Below are 22,400 nucleotides of genomic sequence, written 5' to 3'. Positions count from 1 at the left end.
ACCAAAATTTCATGCAAATTTGTTAAAGCATTTTTGAGTTAAAGTTTGACATGTTGACAGACGGATGGAGGGATGGACCGACTGATGGACAACAGTATACCATTATACGTCCTGTCAACTGGCGTATAAAAAGGGCGAAAAAATTGATTGTTTTCGTGTGAACTTTCTAAGTCAAAAGACAATAACTCTGCACAAAATTATCAGACCTGAACAAAATTCAAACTTGATCTGTAACTTGTCATGATAAAACAATACACTAAAATGCTAAATATCAAATCAATATCTTCAAGCATCAAGAAAAAAAGTGTGGAAAACGGATTTGCCCGACTGAAGGATGGACAGATGGAGTGCAAACTTCGTTGGTAGGGGACTAATAACAAAGAAAAAGGTTAAACAAGTCAACACATTTTCTTATTGACTAATGTAATCTGCATGTAACAAAAATTAATATGTATATTTTTTTTAATTTCTGAAACATATATGCATCTATCATTTGTTTAAAGATGCATATATGTATATATATACCTTATGCTTATACAGGTACTGAGTCCTTTCGGTCCCAGAACATGTTTGAACCCTAAATGCTATTTTTATTCAAATACATTTTGTACTGGTTGAATAATTAGAAGATTTTAAGATGTATATATCCAAATATTTATATTTTCATTAATAATCAAAGCAGGATAGCCTTTGAAAAAGCATTTGCCATATATATCTTGCACAAAAATGTCATAATCTAGGTTGTTTCTTTAAAACTGTTTACATACAAAATATAAGGCATCATAAATCAATCTAGTAGTATGCTATATGTCTTAATACAATATATACCACAAATTACCACGTGAAAATAAACAAGACTTGTTGCAGATTTGCAAACACAGCAAATTAAGGTTTACCAATAGGATACTGTGATTGAATTAACAAAAGTATTTTGTTTTTATATGTAAACAAGCAAGCTTAAGAGAGCACTATTTATCATTTTATAACAGCAAAATTTAATTCGTAAAAAATTTAATTAACTGTGTTCATGGTGTTAGCCTGCTTAAACTGGTAATAAGACGAATCGAGATTAGCCAAAAGACTGTGCTGAACTTCTGAAATCACTACGTTCGAAAAATTCAGTTTTCACAGAACTTTTTGAAGGACTGCTTATTCAAATTAACTTAATTTTCAATACAAAAATCAAGTAAACAAATACTTAAATTTACAGGATCTTGAATTTACTGTGGAATGAAAAATGTGTGCACTATATATATTTCATGTTTACAAAATGGCATTTATATGATGACAAACAAGAATGTGTCCATATAGTACAGGGATGCTCCAATCACACTATCATTTTCTATGTTCAGTGGACCATGAAATTAGGGTAAAAAATCTAATTTGGCATTAAAATCAGAAAGATCATATCATAAGGAACATGTATACCAAGTTTCAAGTTGATAGGACTTCAACTTCATCAAAAACTACCTTGAACAAAAACTTTAACCTGAAGCAGGACAGACAGACAAACGAACTGACGCACAGACCTGAAAACATAATGCCCATAAATGGGGCATAAAAAAAAAACGAAAGTTTTTAAAAATCTATGAATCTGTAAAATGAAATATCGTTTTTGTGATGGATAATAAATTTTTAAATGTTAATTATCAGCGATTACTGTTAATTGGTATTCTAAATATTTTGTATTACAGTTATAAATAATAAACATGTATGAGTATCATGGCATGATCTAATATTACATTATATGGTGTAGCATTCTACTGTTTTCATTGGATATAACGATCACATGTTTTAAAGGTTATTTTGCCTATCCAAAGCCTTGTTTCTATTTTCAGGTATATTGACGCTATGTCAGTATGTTTCTATTTATAAATTGTATGTATATTGAAATTAAGGCAAATTATTCAGATTTTTCAACTGTTTATACAGATGGATCGAAGAATGGTAACCGAGTTGCACCTGCTGCTGTCCTTGGAGACAGAGCTGCGATTCTCCGTTGGACCTTGGAACAGTATATCAATATATATGTTCCTGGTTGGACCCTATATCATAATCATGTATATCATATATAGATATAGGAAGATGTGGTACATGTATGAGTGCCAATGAGACAACTCTCCATCCAAGTAACAATTTATAAAAGTAAACCATTATATGTCAAGGTATATGAATATTTAAAGTATGGAGTATTTATAGAGAATCCGTATGTCATTTGTCGTTGACCGTAATATTCCATATCTTGTCGTGTTGAAACGTAGTAAACAGTAACAGACTGTGAGAACCCTGGCTGATCCCTAGCTATCCGTATTGTAACTTAATAAAATCATGACGTTCCATGACAAACTCGTAATAAACCGTATTGTATCCTTAACAAATATGTCGTGTAACCGTACGTAGTTCTCCGGAACTAATCATTGAAATCATTCAGGCCTACGAATAAGTACGGGTAAATATGTGTTTGATAGGCATGATCATGATGATAGGGACTAAAACAGATTTGTACGTTCTTATACGGTTTACTCAGGTTAACTACGGTTGTTTGATCCATGGTCAAATTTTGCGCAAGTTCAAAAATTTTCAAGGATATACACGTACTACTACGTATGAAAATTGGAAAAATTGGTGTAGGTAGTGAGCGCCAAAATTATATTCCCATGGAAGTTAAATTAGATAATGGTCAAATTTCTAGTGATAAAGATGAAGTTTTACAAAATGTAAATAAATGGAAGTGTGATTTCTCTAATATGGTCCAAGGACACAGTTATCGTCCTTTGGTTTTCGTTGTCTACGAATATAGTCCCTAGTGTGAACAGTGTATAACTTGCATTTTTTTTTTAACATTTTCCCAATTTATTTCTTGATATTTTATGCATGAAATATTAGGTAAGGGGATGAAATTACATGTTAAAAAAATTTGGGTGCTGAATCTTTATGTTAAGTAGTGATTTGGTCCAGTTAAAAAAGGAAAAATATTTGAATGTCTGAAGCTGTCAAACTGAATTTTAGCCCTCCTTAACACAGATTTGTCAATAGTTTGAGTTAAAGCTGGTAGAAGTTTCTATAATTTTGATATTATTTGTATCAATAGTAGTACACTACACTGTAAAAATCTTTTTGAGATAGAGCAGGTGCGATTTTTTTAATTTGAATTTATTGTCTAAAAGAAATGCAGTACGAAATAACTGTGTTCTCAGGCCTATGTTTAATAGAAATGATGATAGTGATGTAAATATATGTGAAAATGATGTAGATGTTTTATATGATGATATGTTAGATTGTGAAATATCTGTGGAAGAAGTATTTAATGTTTTAAAATGTTCCAAAAATGGTAAATCACCTGGATATGATGAAATACCAGTTGAAATGTACAAGAACCAAACTATGTTAAATGCACTAACTAGAGTTTTCAATATTTGTTTTGACTCTGGTAAAGTTCCAATAATGTGGTCAAAAGGGATTATAACGCATATTCCGAAAAGCTCAACACCAGATCCGAGGGATCCCTTGTCGTACCGTGGTATAACTTTGGCACCAGTTTCCTACAAACTGTACTGTGGAGTATTGAACTCACGACTAACATATAAGCTTGATGATATTGACTTCCTATGTGACGAACAAAACGGTTTTTAGAAAAGGTCGTATTACTGTCGACCATTTAAGTACACTGTCGACCATTTAAGTACACTGTCTACTATTACAGAAACTAGAAAGCTTCGTAAACAATCAACATATGTGGCATTCATTGACTTCAAAAAAGCTTACGATTGGATAAATAGAAATTTATTATTTTCTAAATTAAAAACAATTGGTATTAGTTCAAAAATATTAAAGTCAATTTATTCTCTTTATAACAATGTACAGTCTTGTGTTAAAGTAAATGGCAACTTAACAGATTGGTTTGATGTAAATTGTGGTCTAAAACAAGGGTGTATCCTTTCGCCTTTGTTATTTAATATTTATATAAATGATCTTGTTGATGAGGTTAAAAAATTGAATATAGGTATAGACATTGAGAATCATAAAGTTAACATGTTGTTGTATGCAGATGATCTTGTTTTTATCACTGAGTATGAGGGTGATTTACAAAAAATATTAGATGTTTTGAATATATGGTGTTGTACCAATGACCTTACTGTCAATTTAGAAAAATCTAAAATAGTACATTTTAGAACACAGTCTGTATCTAAACAAATTTTTCATTTTGTTTAATGGTAACAATATTGATATTGTTGCCCAATACATATATTTAGATTTATTGTTTACTGAGCATTTAAGCTATGATAATATAGCAAAAGCAGTTGCTGAAGCCGCTAGTAGATCGTTGGGTCTGTTGATATCTAAATGTAAAGCTAACGGTGGTTTTCTTATATTGTACATTTACAAAATTATTTGATACACTTGTATGGTCTGTAATAGATTATGGTGCCTCTATATGGGGAACACGTGATTTTTCATGTATAAATAGTATTAAAAATAGAGCCATGCATTTTTTCATGGGTGTAGGAAAATACATTCCTAATATGTCTTTGTTATATACAACTATACACCCTACCTGGAGTATTTCAGGGGACTTCTATTCCGCCAACCTGGACAACGCATCTGCCACAATGTTCAACTTACCAGGCACATAGGAAATTCTAAATTTTAATTCCTGTAGTGTTCGATTCCAACATAATAATCGCTGATTACTCATCTTCATTCTTACCTTTTTACGTACCTTTCTTTTCAGTGCAATCATAACTTAAATGTCCTTGTTTATGACAAATGTAACAAGTTTTAGGTTTACTGAAATCCTTACCCTTTCCTAGGTCCTTCTGTAAGCCTCTGGTTTGACCACCATTATTACCTGATTGAGGTTTCATCTTGAAAGCACCATCTGATACAAGACTCTCAATCTTGTGAGCCACTTGATAGGATTCAGCTAAATCAACAACTTCATGAGCAGATTTAGGCTTGTGTTCATTAACCCAAAGCCTTAAATCCGTACTACAATTTTGGAGTAATTGCTCACGCAACATCAAATCTAACAGTTTTTCATGACTGTTATCAACAACCTCACGTTCACACCAATGTTCTAAATACCTTTCTAACTTAACCCTGAATTCTCTAAATGACTCGTCTTTTTCCTGAATAGCAGACCTAAATTTTTCCCTGTAGGCTTCTGCAGTTAACTCATACCTTTTTAGAATTGCATCTTTAATCTTGTCATAATTACCACCATCAGCATCACTTAAACGAGAGTATGCCTCTAATGCCTTACCACTCAATAATGGCACAATACGAACTGGCCATTCAGACTTTGCCCATTTATGCAAGGCTGCTAGTTTCTCAAAAGACTTCAAAAAACATCTGGGTCTTGACCTTCAATGAATTTTGGTAACTTACTATATTTCTGATCTCCTTTGCTAGTAACAGGTGCTGCAACACCTAAAGCTTGTTGCACCGCTATCTCTTTTTCCTTAATCTCAAGTTCACGCATGCGTATTTCTCTTTCCATCTCTGCACGTTTCAAATCACGATCTGCTGCACGTTCTTCGCGCTCCGTCGCTTGTATTTCCTTCCACAGGGTCAGACAATCTGTAACAGACCCCCCTTTTTCTACTAACTCGGACATCCATTTAGGCATGTCCATGACAAAGTTGAATTTCAGTCAACTAGTATAAACCCTACTGACAGTTCCCACCGTGGATGCCAAATGTAAAGAAGTGAAATTTTCACTTCTGGGTTCTTTTAGTAAGGGGGACAATCAAATAGATCTGTCAATTGGGCGTCAAACAAAACTAAATAAAAATTTGCATTTAATAATACCACAACCACAAGACAAACACAAAACATAAATATACACATATGAAACAACCTCTCCACGACCTCTCTTCTATCTCACATAGACAATGACAAATACACGGAACTAAATACACTTAACTAAAAGTTAAAATTAAAAGTAAATAAATAAATTAGTCCATCACAGTCCATAAATCACAAGTCTATATCAATCCAGAAATCTCAAAGGTTGTTCTCGTTTGATCCGAATTACTATACTGTTCAAATTTACTGTCTGTCAACTTGACAAATATTGAAAAACCAATACTTTGACAACATAACGTTAAATACTTCAGTCTCTGGGACAAACTGTCAAACAAGTTTCTGCTATGTTTTAAATTGTAATTGTCCCGAAACAAATTCACTGACGGACTATTTAACCACACAGATATTCAGGTTGTTGTAATACTTAATACTTGAAAACTATCTGTTCCATTTAAACTATCAAATGTTAACCATACACACAGTATATATTTATCCTCATCTGAGATTCAACTTTATATATAGGAAATTGTCTCATTTTACTTATCACTCCTTTCTTTTAATGATCTAAAATACTTCCATAACTCAACAAGTCCCCTGGGAAAGAAAAAAAAACACAATTTTAAATAACGGACCGATTTAATCCCGAATACACATAATTATTTGACAACCGTGCGCGCCATAATTACAATATGACAAACAAAATTTGATATCTCGTGCAAATATTTGAAACAGAAGACATAAGGGCGGAGCATGGTATGTTTGTGTGACAAAACCTACCTGGGAGTTCTTTATTGTCCTGATGGACAAAATATTAATGAATTCTCCTGAACTGATCATTCCTGATATAATATCTGCCCTGACAATAGTCAAACTCCAACTCCAAGTTCCAGTCAGTTTTCAACATCTGACTTCAACACTGTCCAGGTGTTATACTGACAACACCTTATCTCAAGACTAGTGTTTCTAAATTAACCTGCCTAACCAGTTTCTCACCTTCACATTACCTGTTTGTCAAACTTGATTACCTTTGTTCTATTTATAAATCACTAAGATTTAAATCCAGGTAACACTCAAAGAAGGATAACTCAAAAACTTTACACATGGGCTGGATGCCATGCAAAATCAAACAGTGGACTAGTGTTTTTAGAAACTGGACACAATTTAATAAAATGAATGATAATAGGGTAAATAAAAAAGTGTATATATGGGGTAAAACATGTAAAAAAGTAAAAATTTGGCATTTTGGAGTAAAAAATAAGTTTAAAGATCTTGATCATGTTGATATGGAATATTTGTGCAATGGTGCTATTTTGAACAAGGATTTAATTAAGAATATTGACAACGTATGTTTTGAAAAATTTAAGGAAGAATGGTATGACAAAATTATTTCAGATGATAAAAATAAATTACGTACATATAGAATGTTCAAAAATGTATATGGTGTAGAAAATTATTTGATTTTTAATATACCAGGTAGATACAGGAGTGCTTAAATCAGTGATATTGTTTGCCACAAATTACAGCCGAAATTCGGCTTTTTCCCCTAGAGAAAATTTCCAATTACTAAAAAAAATGGCTTAAAATTCCTCCCAAAAAGTTTTACATTTTCCCCAAACAGTGATGGCATTGGTAGTAATGTTTGTAAATATCGTATTCATGTTATTATTTTGATATGAGAAAGCACTTTTGAGATCCGGTTTTCTGATCAGAATCATCATGATGTTTGTAACACATGTGGGTTTCAATGCATTAAGTACCATCATTGCTTCTGTTTCTTTCCCCTCTCCGAAAAGTACCTTTCAGGTTGAAAATGTCTGACAACCAAAATATACATGAAAAAACAGTACAAAAAAGACAGCAAAGGTCAGCAAAAAATCGGAGATGTGTTTAGAATAAAATATACAAATTTCCCAATTTCATTCAAAAATATCCATTTTCCCCAATAAAAAACGGTAGAGGTAGTTTTGAAAAAAGACAACAATATCACTGGCTTTAGCCAAATTTAGATGTGGTGTAGCACCCATCAGAATTGAAACTGGTCGTTATGAAAATACTGATATTGAAAATAGATTATGTTTTAACTGTACTGATGACGTTGAAGATGAAAAACATGTTTTGTTAAACTGTCCTGTATATTCAGATATTGGTAATGTTATTTTTAACCATGCTTGTATTGTTGATGAGAATTTTTTACATATGTCTGATAACGAAAAATTTATAATTTTTTTTACAAATGAAAATATGGTATTTTATACTGCCAAAATCTGCTATGAAATTTTAATAAAGCGAAAATGTATTTTATACTCATGATAGTTGACTTGTATTTGTATTATAATTTAAGAAAAATTGTTTTATAGTCTCTCTTAACTCTTTATAGAGTGGCTCTTGTTGTTAACTTGTGTTTTAAAAAGCTGTATATTTTATATGTAACAAGTGGTGAGACTTTAATAAAGTATTTGTCTTGTCTTGTCTATGACTACAGCTGCAATCACAAATCTACGGACTAAAACAGATTGCCAAGAATGATGCCCAGTGTGTTCTGAACAAGTTCTTTATATATTTAGCATAAAATTTTGCATACTTAAGTCTAGAGGCTGGGTATATCCATTTTTTTTTATATGGTAAGAGCTTAATCCAAATAATTATGACGTCTTCAAGTTGAAAGGCAAATTTATATTTTTGCTTTGACGCCTAACAAGACGTCACAATTATTTGGACTAACACGTCCCATCATGTGGCAAAACAACCGACGAACCGTTGACGTTGGACGTCAGAATAATCTCTGACTACTCAGAGAATAGAATATTTTATGTTGTAAACCGGTAAAGTCCGGCCAACATTTTAAAGACAATATTCGTCAATACACCGTATTGCTATTTGTCCGCCATTACTGGACATCACAAAAGTTCCCGTAAAATTTTGACTTCATAATAGAACATATCTGACGCCACAATGGAAAAGAGATTGTTGCATGACGTTAAAAGTTCAAGTCTGACAGATTTCCAAATAGGATAAGGTGTAAAGTCCCTTCCATTTCTTAATGGCAGTAATGTCAAAAGCTTAACAATTACAAGGACGTAATATATGTTAATTACGTGCCTGACAATAACAAGTAAACAGATATTTCGTTGTGCTTACCTAAAGAACGATGGACGAATGACGATAGACAACTGTTTCTTCAATAATGTACAAACTAACTTCGAAATGTTAAACCTTGAAAATACGAGGATGCAAACAATGCAAAGCATGCAGGCAAGGATGTAAAAAGGAAATCGGAAGAACTTTTCTAAAATTTAAAAACAACCCCTGTCTGGATATAAATTCCGGATTTGTCATAACTTTACTATCTCAGATTGATAGCAAATTCACCAATGACTGAATGTAAAATATCTAAATACAAATAACCTGTTTAAATGGATAATGATAAACGAAGACAACACATTTTTATCTTTATTGTGTGAATTTTTAAAGCTTAACTTTGCAGAAAGAAAACAGCATAATAATAAATTGTGCTCAATCTTAATAGAATCACAATAATTACAATCTGAGTTATGTTCTAATGTACTGTATCTAAGGGAGCTACCATTTGATTTTTATGGGAGGGGGGGGGGGGGGGGAGGCTAGGATGAAATTTGAAAAAAAGGCAGGACAGGAGATTTGAGTAAAAAAAAAGGCATACCTGCCAACTTTTGAAAGTCCCCATGGGGGTTTTAGTGCGCGACAACAATTCTTTGCGACATATTTTGCGCGTGCTGTTTTGTGGTCTAGAAAAAGTGTCATATTTGTATGGTGAGCTTACAAGCCTGTTTCTTAAGTTTATTAGCATGATTCTAGTTATTATTAATATATCAGTAGAAAATATGACTCTGTAGCTAGAAGACCAAGATTTATTTTCTTGTGTTAGGATATTAAATGATTGTTAAATTTTAAGTACAAATGAGCATATATCTATATTATTTGATGAAACTTTTCCTAAAGAATTATACATCTATCTGGTATTATATGGTCAAAGCATGTCGAAGAATTTTGTAATGTTCCTGGATTTTTATCTTCTTTATCATGTTTATTATTAAGAATAATTGGACCCCTCATTTAGAAAAGACTTTAAAGTTGCTCCAAATATAATGAATTTTCCCACTTTTAAGTTAAAAAATCTAAATTTTTCTTTTTTCTTTTTTACAACTGTAAAATGACCTCTTGTGTTAATGTCTTGGGGACAGTCCCTCATTTAAGGGATATACCCCTCATTTGGGGGTTTGTACCAAACCTGTTTGTTTGGTCCTTGTGAAAAATGAAGTACAAAATGTATAGTACATTGTACTTTAAACGATTTGCCCCATTTGGTAATTTAATTGAATACAAAAATGACATATGTTACAGCAAGTGTTATATCAATAAATTAGTGAATAAACTACTATTTATTATCTTTGTGGTAGTACTGCATCATTGAATTTTGTCAATCAGCCATGCTTTTATTCTTAAGCTGTTTAAGAACCTCCTTGCAGATAAAAATTAACCTTCCATGTTCACGATTTTACAATTCTGACTAACACACAGAAATACAACACAAGTTCAAAATCTAGCATGTTAGAATAATCTTAAGAGAAAACGTTTTTGATTGGCTTATTAATTTGATCACGAGAAACACAGAATTTGATTGGCTGGTCACGATTGTCTTCCCTTGGGAACAGTTCAATATCGGGAACAATCATATTTTTCGTGTAGATTTTCACAAAATCGTGTTTTAGAGGTTTGTTCACGGTCCCGATCGTGCAATCGTGACAAAGGGTCAAAATCGTGTAGTACACGCCTAAATCGTGAAAGTTGGCAGGTATGAAAAGGCAGGATGAGCAACTTGGAAAAAAAAAGTCAGGATGACAATTTATGTAAATAAAGTCAGGATAAATTAATAAAAAAAAAGGCAGGACCGAATAGAGTAAAAATAAAAAGGCAGGACAAAGATTACAACTAAAAAAAATGCAGGACAAAAGTTTTCATCCTCGCCCCTCCATTAAAATCAAATGGTAGCTCCCTAATTGACTTAATCAGAGTTAGCTGAGTGAGAAAGATTGGTATGAAAGTGTGAATAATCGTGTTAAATTTTTTAATGCTGGAAAAGGCCCTGTGATAAGGAAATACAGAATTTGAATTTTTGAAATATCACTTTTGTAACAAGTTTACATATGGTTTCTATATATTTTTGCCTGAAATAAGGGAGATAATTGTCAACTTTCGGTTTTAAAAAATGTCGCTTTCAGTCTCATATGATAGCTTTTTCACACTGATTCAAAATATATATGGTTTCTATATACTTTTGCCTGTTATAAGGGAGATATTGGGTACTTCCGGTTTATTTAAGGTCACTTCCGGTCTGACTCGATAGGTTTCTGTATAAATATCTTAAAAAATATATAGTTTTTAGGTATTTTTCCATGAAATAAGTGCAAAAATTGCTACTTCCAGTTTAATCATGGTCACTTCCGGTTGAAATTTTTCATGGTCATATGTCACCCAACCTTTTGTCAAAGGTCATATGGCTTTATAATGAACCAAGTTGAAGTAATAATCAATTACCCTAATAATTAGACATTTCAAGCGCACTAGTTCCTATTAGATGCCATAGATTGTTTCAGACCAAATGTAACATATCTTCATTACAATTGAGCAAACATTTTGCGCTTGTTCTTTTATAGATATATTTAAAAGTGTTGGAGAAAATGCAAAAACAAGGAAATATCAAAATAGAGAACTTGACCTTGACCTTTGACCTTGACTTCATTTTCTAAGTTTGTACCTAGGGGCCTCAAATAAAAACATTCCAGGGTTATACGGTTAACGGTTTATGAGTTAAAAAATCATACCGACAAATTTTTTTGGTAAAGGTAGATAACTCCTATAAAATTTCATCGAATCGCTTCGATCCAAATTATCCAAAAATTCCTGAGGATATAACGAACAATTTAGAAAAAGACTTTTGTCGATATCTTTTTTTGTTACAAAGGAGATGCACACACTTGATAAACAGTGAATAGGGAGATAACTCTTACAAAGAAAATTGTTCGGCTAAGCAGGGTGAAATTTAAAAGCGCATACACTGTACAATACAATGTAAGAAATATCTAAGCGACATATTGCGAAACAAATATTTATCGCAAGAACAAAATTTGGCGGAAGAAAAAAAAAAAAAATAATAATAATAATAATTAAAAACCAATTGTTCAAAGAACAATTGAAGGTCTTTCCACATCAATTTTCTAAATAATTGATAGGAAGCTACTTCTGGTTTACTCAAAGTTATTAATAGCGTCAAAGTATAGATTTCTTCATACTGATTCAATAAATAAATGGTTTCTATATACTTTTGCCTGAAATAAGGAAGATAATATGCTACTTCCGGTTTATAAAATGTCACTTCCGGTCTCAGATGATAGGTTAACCTATGATCATTCAAAAAATATATGGTTTCTAGGGTACTTTTCCAAGAAATAACTGCAAAAAATACTACTTCCGGTTCACTCAAGGTCACTTTCGGTTTTACTTTTTTCAAGGTCATATGTCAACCAACAGTTTGCAAAAGACCCTATGGCTTTATCATGTACCAAGTTGGAGTAATAATCAATTAACCTTAAATTCAATCATTTCAGGGACAATAACTCCTATAAGATATCATTGGATTGTTTCAGACCAAATGTATCATATCTTAATCACAATAAAGCAAACATTTTGCACTAGTTCTTTAATTTGTAATTTTAAAAGTGACAGAGGAGATCAAATAACAAGGAAAAGTCAAAATTTAGAATATGACCTTGACCTTTGACTTTGGCCTCAATTTCATTTAAATGAACCAAGGAACTCAAATCAATATACCTTAGGTCTCTATCACTTACCATTCATGCTATACATTTATATATTCCTTATGTCAAATACAGAAGGGGAAATAACTCTCATATGGAGTTTACATATCGCTTCGGTCGAAATTGGACAAAACATCCTGAGGATATAACGAGCAATTTGGTAAAATAAATTTGTTGCTTTCTTTAACGGTTACGGAGGAGATGCGTGCACAAGGAAAACAGTGTTCGGGGAGATAACTCCTACAAAGAAAATTATTTGGTTACGCAGGGTTAATTTCAAAGGCGCATAAACTGTTCGATATCATATACCAAATATCTAAGCGACATATTGCGAAACAAATATTTATCGCAAGAACAAACTAAGGCGGAAGAAAAAAAAAATAATCAGAAGAAAACCAATAGGTCTTTCCACAGAAAAGTGGAAAGACCTAATTAAAAACCAATTGTTCAGAGAACAATTGAAGGTCTTTCCACATCAATTTTCAAAGTTATTGAAAAGAAGCTAGTTCCGGTTTACTCAAAATTAAAATTGGTATCCAATCATAAGTTTCTTCAAACTGATGCGATAAATGAATGGTTTCTATATACTTTTTAGTGAAATGAGGGAGATAATGTGCTACTTCCGGTGAAGTAAACGTCACTTCCGGTCTCATTTGACAGCTTCTTTTAAACTGATTCCAAAAATATATAGTTTCTATATACTTTTGCCTGTAAAACAGGAGATAATTGGCTACTTCCGGTTGATCGAAAGTCACTTCTGGTCTTTAGTGATAAGTTTATGTATTTATATTACAAAATATATGGATTCTGAGTACTTTTCCATGTAAAAAAGTGCAAAAAAGGCTACTTCCGGTTTTCTCAAGGTCACTTCCGGTTGACATTTTTCAAGGTCATATGTCACCAAACCTTTTGTAAAAGGTCATATGGCTTTATAAACAACCAAGATGAAGTAATGATCAATTAACCTTATAATTAGACATTTCAGGGGCACTAACTCCTATAAGATGCCATTAGATTGTTTCAAACCAAATGTAACATATCTTCATTACAATAAAGCAACCATTTTGCACTTGTTCTTTTATATATATCTTTAAAAGTGTTTGAGAAAATGCAAAAACAAGAAAAAGTCAAAATTTAGAACTTGACCTTGACCTTTGACCTTGACTTCATTTTCTAAGTTAGGACCTAGGGGCCTCAAATAAAAACATTCTAGGGTTATACAGTTAAAGGTTTATGAGTTAAAAAACATGCCGACAAATTTATTTGGTAAAGGTAGATAACTCCTATAAAATTTCATCGAATCGCTTCGATCCAAATTAGCCAAAAATTCCTGAGGATATAGCGAACAATTAAGAAAAAGAATTTTGTCGATATCTTTTTTTGTTACGAAGGAGATGCACATACTTGATAAACAGTGAATAGGGAGATAACTCTTACAAAGAAAATTGTTCGTCTTAGCAGGGTGAAATTTAAAAGCGCATAAACTATACGATACAATATGAGAAATGTCTAAGCGACATATTGCGAAAGAAATATTTATCGCAAGAACAAAATTAGGCGGAAGAAAAAAAAAAATAATAATAATAATTAAAAACCAATTGTTCAAAGATCAATTGAAGGTCTTTTCACATCATTTTTCTAAATAATTGATGAGAAGCTAATTCTGGTTTACTCAAAGCTACTGTTGGCGTCCAATCATAGGTTTCTTCATACTGATTCAATAAACATATGGTTTCTATAGACTTTTGCCTGAAATAAGGGAGATAATTGTCAACTTCCGGTTTAGAAAATGTCACTTCCGGTCTCATATGATAGCTTTATTTACACTGATTCCAAAAATATATGGTTTATATATACTTTTGCCTGTAAAAAGGGAGATAATTGGCTACTTCCGGTTTAGAAAATGTCACTTCCGGTCTCATATGATAGATTTATTTACACTGATTGCAAAAATATGTTGTTTATATATACTTATGCCTGTAATAAGGGAGATAATATGCTACTTCCGGTTTATAAAATATCACTTCCAGTCTCAAATGATAGATTAATGTATGACCATTCAAAAAATATATGGTTTCTATGTACTTCTACATGAAATAAGTGCAAAAATGACTACTTCCGGTTCACTCAAGGTCACTTCCGGTTGAGATTTTTCAAGGTCATATGTCAGCCAACATTTTGCAAAAGATCTTATGGCTTTATCATGTACCAAGTTGGAGTAATAATCAATTAACCTTAAATTGAATCATTTCAGGGACAATAACTCATATAAGATATCATTGGATTATTTCAGACCAAATGTATTATATCTTAATCACAATTAAGCAAACATTTTGCACTAGTTCTTTAATTTGTAACTTTAAAAGTGACAGAGGAGATCAAATAACAAGGAAAAGTCAAAATTTAGAATATGACCTTGACCTTTGACCTTGGCTTCAATTTCATTTAAATGAACCAAGGAACTCAAATCAATATACCTTAGGTCTCTATCACTTACCATTCATGCTATACATTTATATATCCCATATGTCAAATACAGAAGGGGAAGTAACTCTCATATGGAGTTTACGTATCGCTTCAGTCAAAATTGGACAAAACATCCTGAGGATATAACGAGCAATTTGGTAAAATAAATTTGTCGCTTTCTTTTACGGTTACGGAGGAGATGTGTGCACAAGGAAAACAGTGTTCGGGGAGATAACTCCTACAAAGAACATTATTTGGTTTCGCAGGGTAAATTTCAAAGGCGCATAAACTGTTCTATATCATATACCAAATATCTAAGCGACATATTGCGAAACAAATATTTATCGCAAGAACAAAATTAGGCGGAAGAAAAGAAAAAAAAAAAAATCAGAAGAAAACCAATATGTCTTTCCACAGAAAAGTGGAAAGACCTAATAATTAAAAACCAATTGTTCAAAGAACAATTGAAGGTCTTTCCACATCAATTTTCTAAATAATTGATGAGAAGCTAATTCTGGTTTACTCAAAGCTACTATTGGCGTCCAATCATAGGTTTCTTCCTACTGATTCAATAAACATATGGTTTCTATAGACTTTTGCCTGATATGAGGGAGATAATTGTCAACTTCCGGTTTAGAAAATGTCACTTCCGGTCTCATATGATAGCTTTATTTACACTGATTCCAAAAATATATGGTTTATATATACTTTTGCCTGTAAAAAGGGAGATAATTGGCTACTTCCGCGCTAGAAAATGTCACTTCCGGTCTCATATGATAGATTTATTTACACTGATTCCAAAAATATATGGTTAATATATACTTATGCCTGTAATAAGGGAGATTATATGCTACTTCCGGTTTATAAAATATCACTTCCAGTCTCAAATGATAGATTAATGTATGACCATTCAAAAAATATATGGTTTCTATGTACTTCTACATGAAATAAGTACAGAAATGACTACTTCCGGTACACTGAAGGTCACTTTGGCGGAAGAAAAAAAAAATAATAATAATAATAATCAGAACAAATACAATAGGTCTTTCCATCGAAAAGTGGAAAGACCTAATAATAATAATCAGAACAAATACAATAGGTCGTTCCACCGAAAAGTGGAAAGACCTAATAAACAAAACAGTTTCACAGAATTCTCACAGTTACTAAAGCGAGCTAAAAAGTATCTAACCTAAATTGGATGCGTGAAATGATTTTTCAAACTACACGTAAATATCGATGATCGACTTCAGAGAAGATTTCATGGATCAATGCTCTCGGCAAATTAAAAACTCTTGCGCCAATTATTTGAATGGTCCGAATGTAGCCAGCTGTTGCAAGTCTAATTTTTTTTCCTTATTGAATATACCCTCATTTTCCAGTGGTATTTTAAAGTTTCACGTCCAACCTCACTGTTGACCTCTATTGTACGACCTACCCATTGTATTTAAATATATTTGTTATAGTGATGAACATGCATGACATAATTGCCACTGGACGTGAAACAAACAAAAATCAATCAACTTCATAAATTGTTCCATATACTTAGCACACAAAGACAAGAACTTGTAAAATGCTATAATGTACAGTTTCCATTTAAATTTTCATGTTTTTTGGGGTTTTTTTTCTTCAATTTATTACATCACTGACTGTTTATAAAAACATTTTGAATACTTTTTTTACTATGCTTCTTATCTAATGTTTGTATACGATTTATAACACTAAGAAAGGTAAAAGTTTTTTCATGTGTTTTTGCTTCATTTAGATAAGAAAAGGAAATAACGGACGACTAGAATAAAAGAGTTTGTTTTCATATAATACATTGAACTTGCGAAACTATCTCAACTCAACACGTTTTGATCTGACCAGTGAAACCTAGCTGATGCTATATGTGTTACAATTAGGTTCTTTAATACGATTTTATTCATTGAAGTTTGCATGCATAGTTTTTATTTAAAAAAAAAAAAGCAAGATCTATTAATTAATTGGACTGAACAGACAACACTAAATTTTTTGCATTCGCATGTAACGTGGTGTTGGAAAATTACAGAATCAAAAACAAAATGAACAGTTACCGGATGAATATTGTGAAGGGCCTTATACATCTAAGTCTGTTCGATTAGAAGTTCTGAAATTAGCAGTTTAAAAGGTTAATTGTCGGAAGAATTTACTGACTGTTTTCTGAGATCTGGTCTTTACGAATCTATTTCATGATTAATGACAGATTAAAAACATCAAATATATATAAGAAGGCGTTGTGGTGCAGAATATTCATTGGTGAGTTATAAATGAGGTCTGTATGGGGTTTTGATTGCCTCATTTATTAGATCTTTCCACTTTTCGGTAGAAAGACCTATTGTATTTGTTCTGACTATTAGGTCTTTCCACTTTTCGGTTGTAATGAAGATATGTAACATTTGGTTTGAAACAATCTAATGGCATCTTATAGGAGTTAGTGCCCCAGAAATGTCTAATTATAAGGTTAATTGATTATTACTTCAACTTGGTTCATTATAAAGCCATATGACCTTTTACAAAAGGTTTGGTGACATATGACCTCGAAAAATTGTAATGAAGATATGTAACATTTGGTTTGAAACAATCTAATGGCATCTTATAGGAGTTAGTGCCCCAGAAATGTCTAATTATAAGGTTAATTGATTATTACTTCAACTTGGTTCATTATAAAGCCATATGACCTTTTACAAAAGGTTTGGTGACATATGACCTCGAAAAATGTCAACCGGAAGTGACCTTAAGAAAACCGGAAGTAGCCTTTTTTGCACTTTTTTTAATGGAAAAGTACTCAGAATCCATATATTTTATAAAATAAATACATAAACCTATCACTAAAGACCAGAAGTGACTTCCAATAAACCGGAAGTGACCAATTATCTCCTGTTTTACATGCAAAAGTATATAGAAACTATATATTTTTGGAATCAGTGTAAAAGAAGCTTTCAAATGAGACCGGAAGTGACGTTTACTTCACCGGAAGTAGCACATTATCTCCCTTATTTCACTCAAAAGTATATAGAAACCATTCATTTATCGCATCAGTTTGAAGAAACTTATGATTTGATACCAATTTTAACTTTGAGTAAAATTAGCTTCTTTTCAATAACTTTGAAAATTGATGTGGAAAGACCTTCAATTGTTCTCTGAACAATTGGTTTTTTAATTTTTTTTTTCTTCCGCCAAATTTTGTTCTTGCGATAAATTTTTGTTTCGCAAGATGTCGCTTAGATGTTTCATATATGATATCGAACAGTTTATGCGCCTTTGACATTGACCCTGCTTAACCGAATACTTTTCTTTGTAGGAGTTATCTCCCCGAACACTGTTTTCCTTGTGTGTGCATCTCCTCCGTAACCGTAAAAGAAAGCGACAAATTTATTTTACCAAATTGCTCGTTATATCCTCAGGATGTTTTGTCCAATTTTTACCAAAGCGATACGTAGACTCCATATGAGAGTTATTTCCCCTTCTGTATTTGACACAAGGGATATATAAATGTATAGCATGAATGGTAAGTGATAGAGACCTAAGGTATATTGATTTGAGTTCCTTGGTTCATTTAAATGAAATTGAGGCCAAAGTCAAAGGTCAAGTTCATAATCTAAATTTTGGCTTTTCCTTGTTATTTGATCTCCTCTGTCACTTTTAAAATTACAAATTAAAGAACTAGTGCAAAATGTTTGCTTAACTGTGATTAAGATATGATACATTTGGTCTGAAATAATCCAATGATATCTTATAGGAGTTATTGTCCCTGAAATGATTCAATTTAAGGTTAATTGATTATTACTCCAACTTGGTACATGATAAAGCCATAGGATCTTTTGCAAACTGTTGGTTGACATATGACCTTGAAAAAAGTAAACCGGAAGTGACCTTGAGAGAACCGGAAGTAGTATTGTTTGCACTTATTTCATGGAAAAGTACCTAGAAACCATATATTTTTGGAATGATCATAGGTTAACCTATCATTTGAGACCGGAAGTGACGTTTTATAAACCGGAAGTAGCATATTATCTTCCTTATTACAGGCATAAGTATATACAAACTATATATTTTTGGAATCAGTGTGAATAAAGCTATCATATGAGACCGGAAGTGACATTTTCTAAATTGGAAGTTGGCAATTATCTCCCTTATTTCAGGCAAAAGTATATAGAAACCATTTATTTTTTGAATCAGTATGAAGAAATCTATACTTTGACGCTATTAATAACTTTGAGTAAACCAGAAGTAGCTTCCTATCAATTATTTAGAAAATTGATGTGGAAAGACCTTTTGAACAAGTGGCCAATTATCTCCTTGTTTACAGGCAAAAGTATATATAAACTATATATTTTTGGAATCAGTGTAAAAGCTATCAAATGAGATCAGAAGTGACGTTTACTTCACCGGAAGTAGCACATTATCTCTCTTACTTCACTCAAAAGTATATAGAAACCATTCATTTATCGCATCAGTTTGAAGAAACTTATGATTGGATACCAATTTTAACTTTGAGTAAACCGGAACTAGCTTCTTTTCAATAACTTTGAAAATTGATGTGGAAAGACCTTCAATTGTTCTCTGAACAATTGGATTTTAATTATTATTATTATTAGGTCTTACCACTTTTCGATGGAAAGAACATATTGAATTTATTCTGATTATTATTATTATTATTAGGTCTTTCCACTTTTCGGTGGAAAGACCTATCGTATTTGTTCTGATTATTATTAGGTCTTTCCACTTTTCTGTGGAAAGACCTATTGTATATGTTCTGATTATTATTATTTTTTTTTCTTCCGCCAAATTTTGTTCTTGCGATAAATGTTTGTTTCGCAATATGTCACTTAGATATTTCTCATATTGTATCGTATAGTTTATGCGCTTTTAAATTTTACCCTGCTAAGCCAAACAATTATCTTTGTAAGAGTTATCTCCCTATTCACTGTTTATCATCTGTGTGCATCTCCTTCGTAACAAAAAAAGATATCGACAAAATTCTTTTTCTGAATTGTTCGTTACATCCTCAGGAATTTTTGACTAATTAGAATCGAAGCGATTCGATGAAATTTTATAGGAGTTATCTACCTTTATGAAACAAATTTGTCGTTATGTTTTTGTTACTCATAAACTGTAAACCGTATAAACCTATAGTCTTTTTATTTGAGGTCCTTGGATCCTAACTTTGAAAACGAGGTCAAGGTCAAAGGTCAAGGTCATGTTCTGAATTTTGTCTTTTGCTTGTTTTTGCAATTTCTCCGATATTTTTAATGTTAGTTATTAAAGAACAAGTGCAAAATGTTTGTTATATTGTGATAAAGATATGATACATTAGGTCTGAGACAATCCAGCGACATCTTATTGGAGTTATTGCCCCTGAAATGTTTTAATTTAAGGTAAATTGATTACTTCATATTGGTACATGATAAAGCCATAAAATCTTTTGCAAAATGTTGGGTGACATATGACCTTGAAAAATGTCAACCGGAAGTGACCTTGAGTGAACCGGAAGTAGTCATTTTTGCAATTATTTCATGTAGAATTACATAGAAACCGTATATTTTTTGAATGGTCATACATTAATCTATCATTTGAGACCGGAAATGATATTTTATAAACCGGAAGTAGCATATTATCTCCCTTATTACAGGCATAAGTATATATAAACCATATATTTTTGGAATCAGTGTAAATAAATCTATCATATGAGACCGGAAGTGACATTTTCTTAACCGGAAGTAGCAAATTATCTCCCTTTTTACAGGCAAAAGTATATATAAACCATATATTTTTGGAATCAGTGTAAATAAAGCTATCATATGAGACCGGAAGTGACATTTTCTAAACCGGAAGTTGACAATTATCTCCCTTATTTAAGGCAAAAGTCTATAGAAACCATATGTTTATTGAATCAGTATGAAGAAACCTATGATTAGACGTCAATAGTAGCTTTGAGTAATCCAGAATTAGCTTCTCATCAATTATTTAGAAAATTGATGTGGAAAGACCTTCAATTGTTCTTTGAACAATTGGTTTTTAATTATTATTATTATTATTATTTTTTTTTATTTTTTTTCTTCCGCCAAATTTTGTTCTTGCGATAAATATTTGTTTCGCAATATGTCGCTTAGATATTTCTCATATTGTATCGTATAGTTTAGTGCGCTTTTAAATTTCACCCTGCTAAGCCGAACAATTATCTTTGTAAAAGTTATCTCCCTATTCACTGTTTATCAAGTGTGTGCATCTCCTTCGTAACAAAAAAAGATATCGACAAAATTCTTTTTCTAAATTGTTCGTTACATCCTCAGGAATTTTTGGCTAATTTGGATCGAAGCGATTCGATGAAATTTTATAGGAGTTATCTACCTTTAATAAATAAATTTGTCGTTATGTTTTTGTAACTCATAAACTGTCAGCCGTATACACCTATAGTCTTTTTATTTAAGGTCCTTAGATCCTAACTTCGAAAATGAGGTCAAGGTCAAAGGTCAAGGTCATGTTCTGAATTTTGTCTTTTGCTTGTTTTTGCATTTTCTCCGATATTTTTAATGTTATATATTAAAGAACAAGTGCAAAATGTTTGTTATATTGTGATGAAGATATGATACATTTGGTCTGAGACAATCCAGCGGCATCTTATTGGAGTTATTGCCCCTGAAATGTTTTATTTTAAGGTAAATTGATTATTACTTCATATTGGTACATGATAAAGCCATAAGATCTCTTGCAAAATGTTGGGTGACATATGACCTTGAAAAATGTCAACCGGAAGTGACCTTGAGTGAACCGGAAGTAGTCATTTTTGCACTTATTTCATGTAGAAGTACATAGAAACCATATATTTTTTGACTGGTCATACATTAATCTATCATTAGAGACCGGAAGTGATATTTTATAAACCAGAAGTAGCATATTATCTCCCTTATTACAGGCATAAGTATATATAAACCATATATTTTTGGAATCAGTGTAAATAAAGCTATCATATGAGACCGAAAGTGACATTTTCTTAACCGGAAGTAGCCAATTATCTCCCTTTTTACAGGCAAAAGTATATATAAACCATAAATTGTTGGAATCTATGTAAATAAATCTATCATATGAGAACGGAAATGACATTTTCTAAACCGAAAGTAGCCAATTATCTCCCTTTAAACAGGCAGAAGTATATATAAACCATATATTTTCGGAATCCGTGTAAATAAAGCTATCATATGAGACCGGAAGTGACATTTTCTAAACCGGATGTTGACAATTATCTCCCTTATT

The 22,400-nt window shown here is 32.0% G+C and overlaps 1 long non-coding RNA gene across 1 annotated transcript; it reads right to left on the bottom strand.

Annotated features, from left to right (window-relative positions):
• Positions 1–5,788: 5,788 nt before the first annotated feature.
• Positions 5,789–6,818, bottom strand: LOC127719106 (uncharacterized). Its single transcript, XR_007990175.1, has 2 exons — positions 6,586–6,818; positions 5,789–6,402 (listed from the first exon to the last, which is right to left on the bottom strand). It is a non-coding gene; the product is annotated as an uncharacterized LOC127719106 (long non-coding RNA).
• Between the last annotated feature and the right edge of the window lie 15,582 nt (positions 6,819–22,400).

Source organism: Mytilus californianus, unplaced genomic scaffold, assembly GCF_021869535.1.
Source record: "Mytilus californianus isolate M0D057914Y unplaced genomic scaffold, xbMytCali1.0.p SCAF_10, whole genome shotgun sequence".
Classification (NCBI taxonomy): Eukaryota; Metazoa; Mollusca; class Bivalvia; order Mytilida; family Mytilidae; genus Mytilus; species Mytilus californianus.
This window is presented reverse-complemented; position numbering and strand designations above follow the sequence as displayed.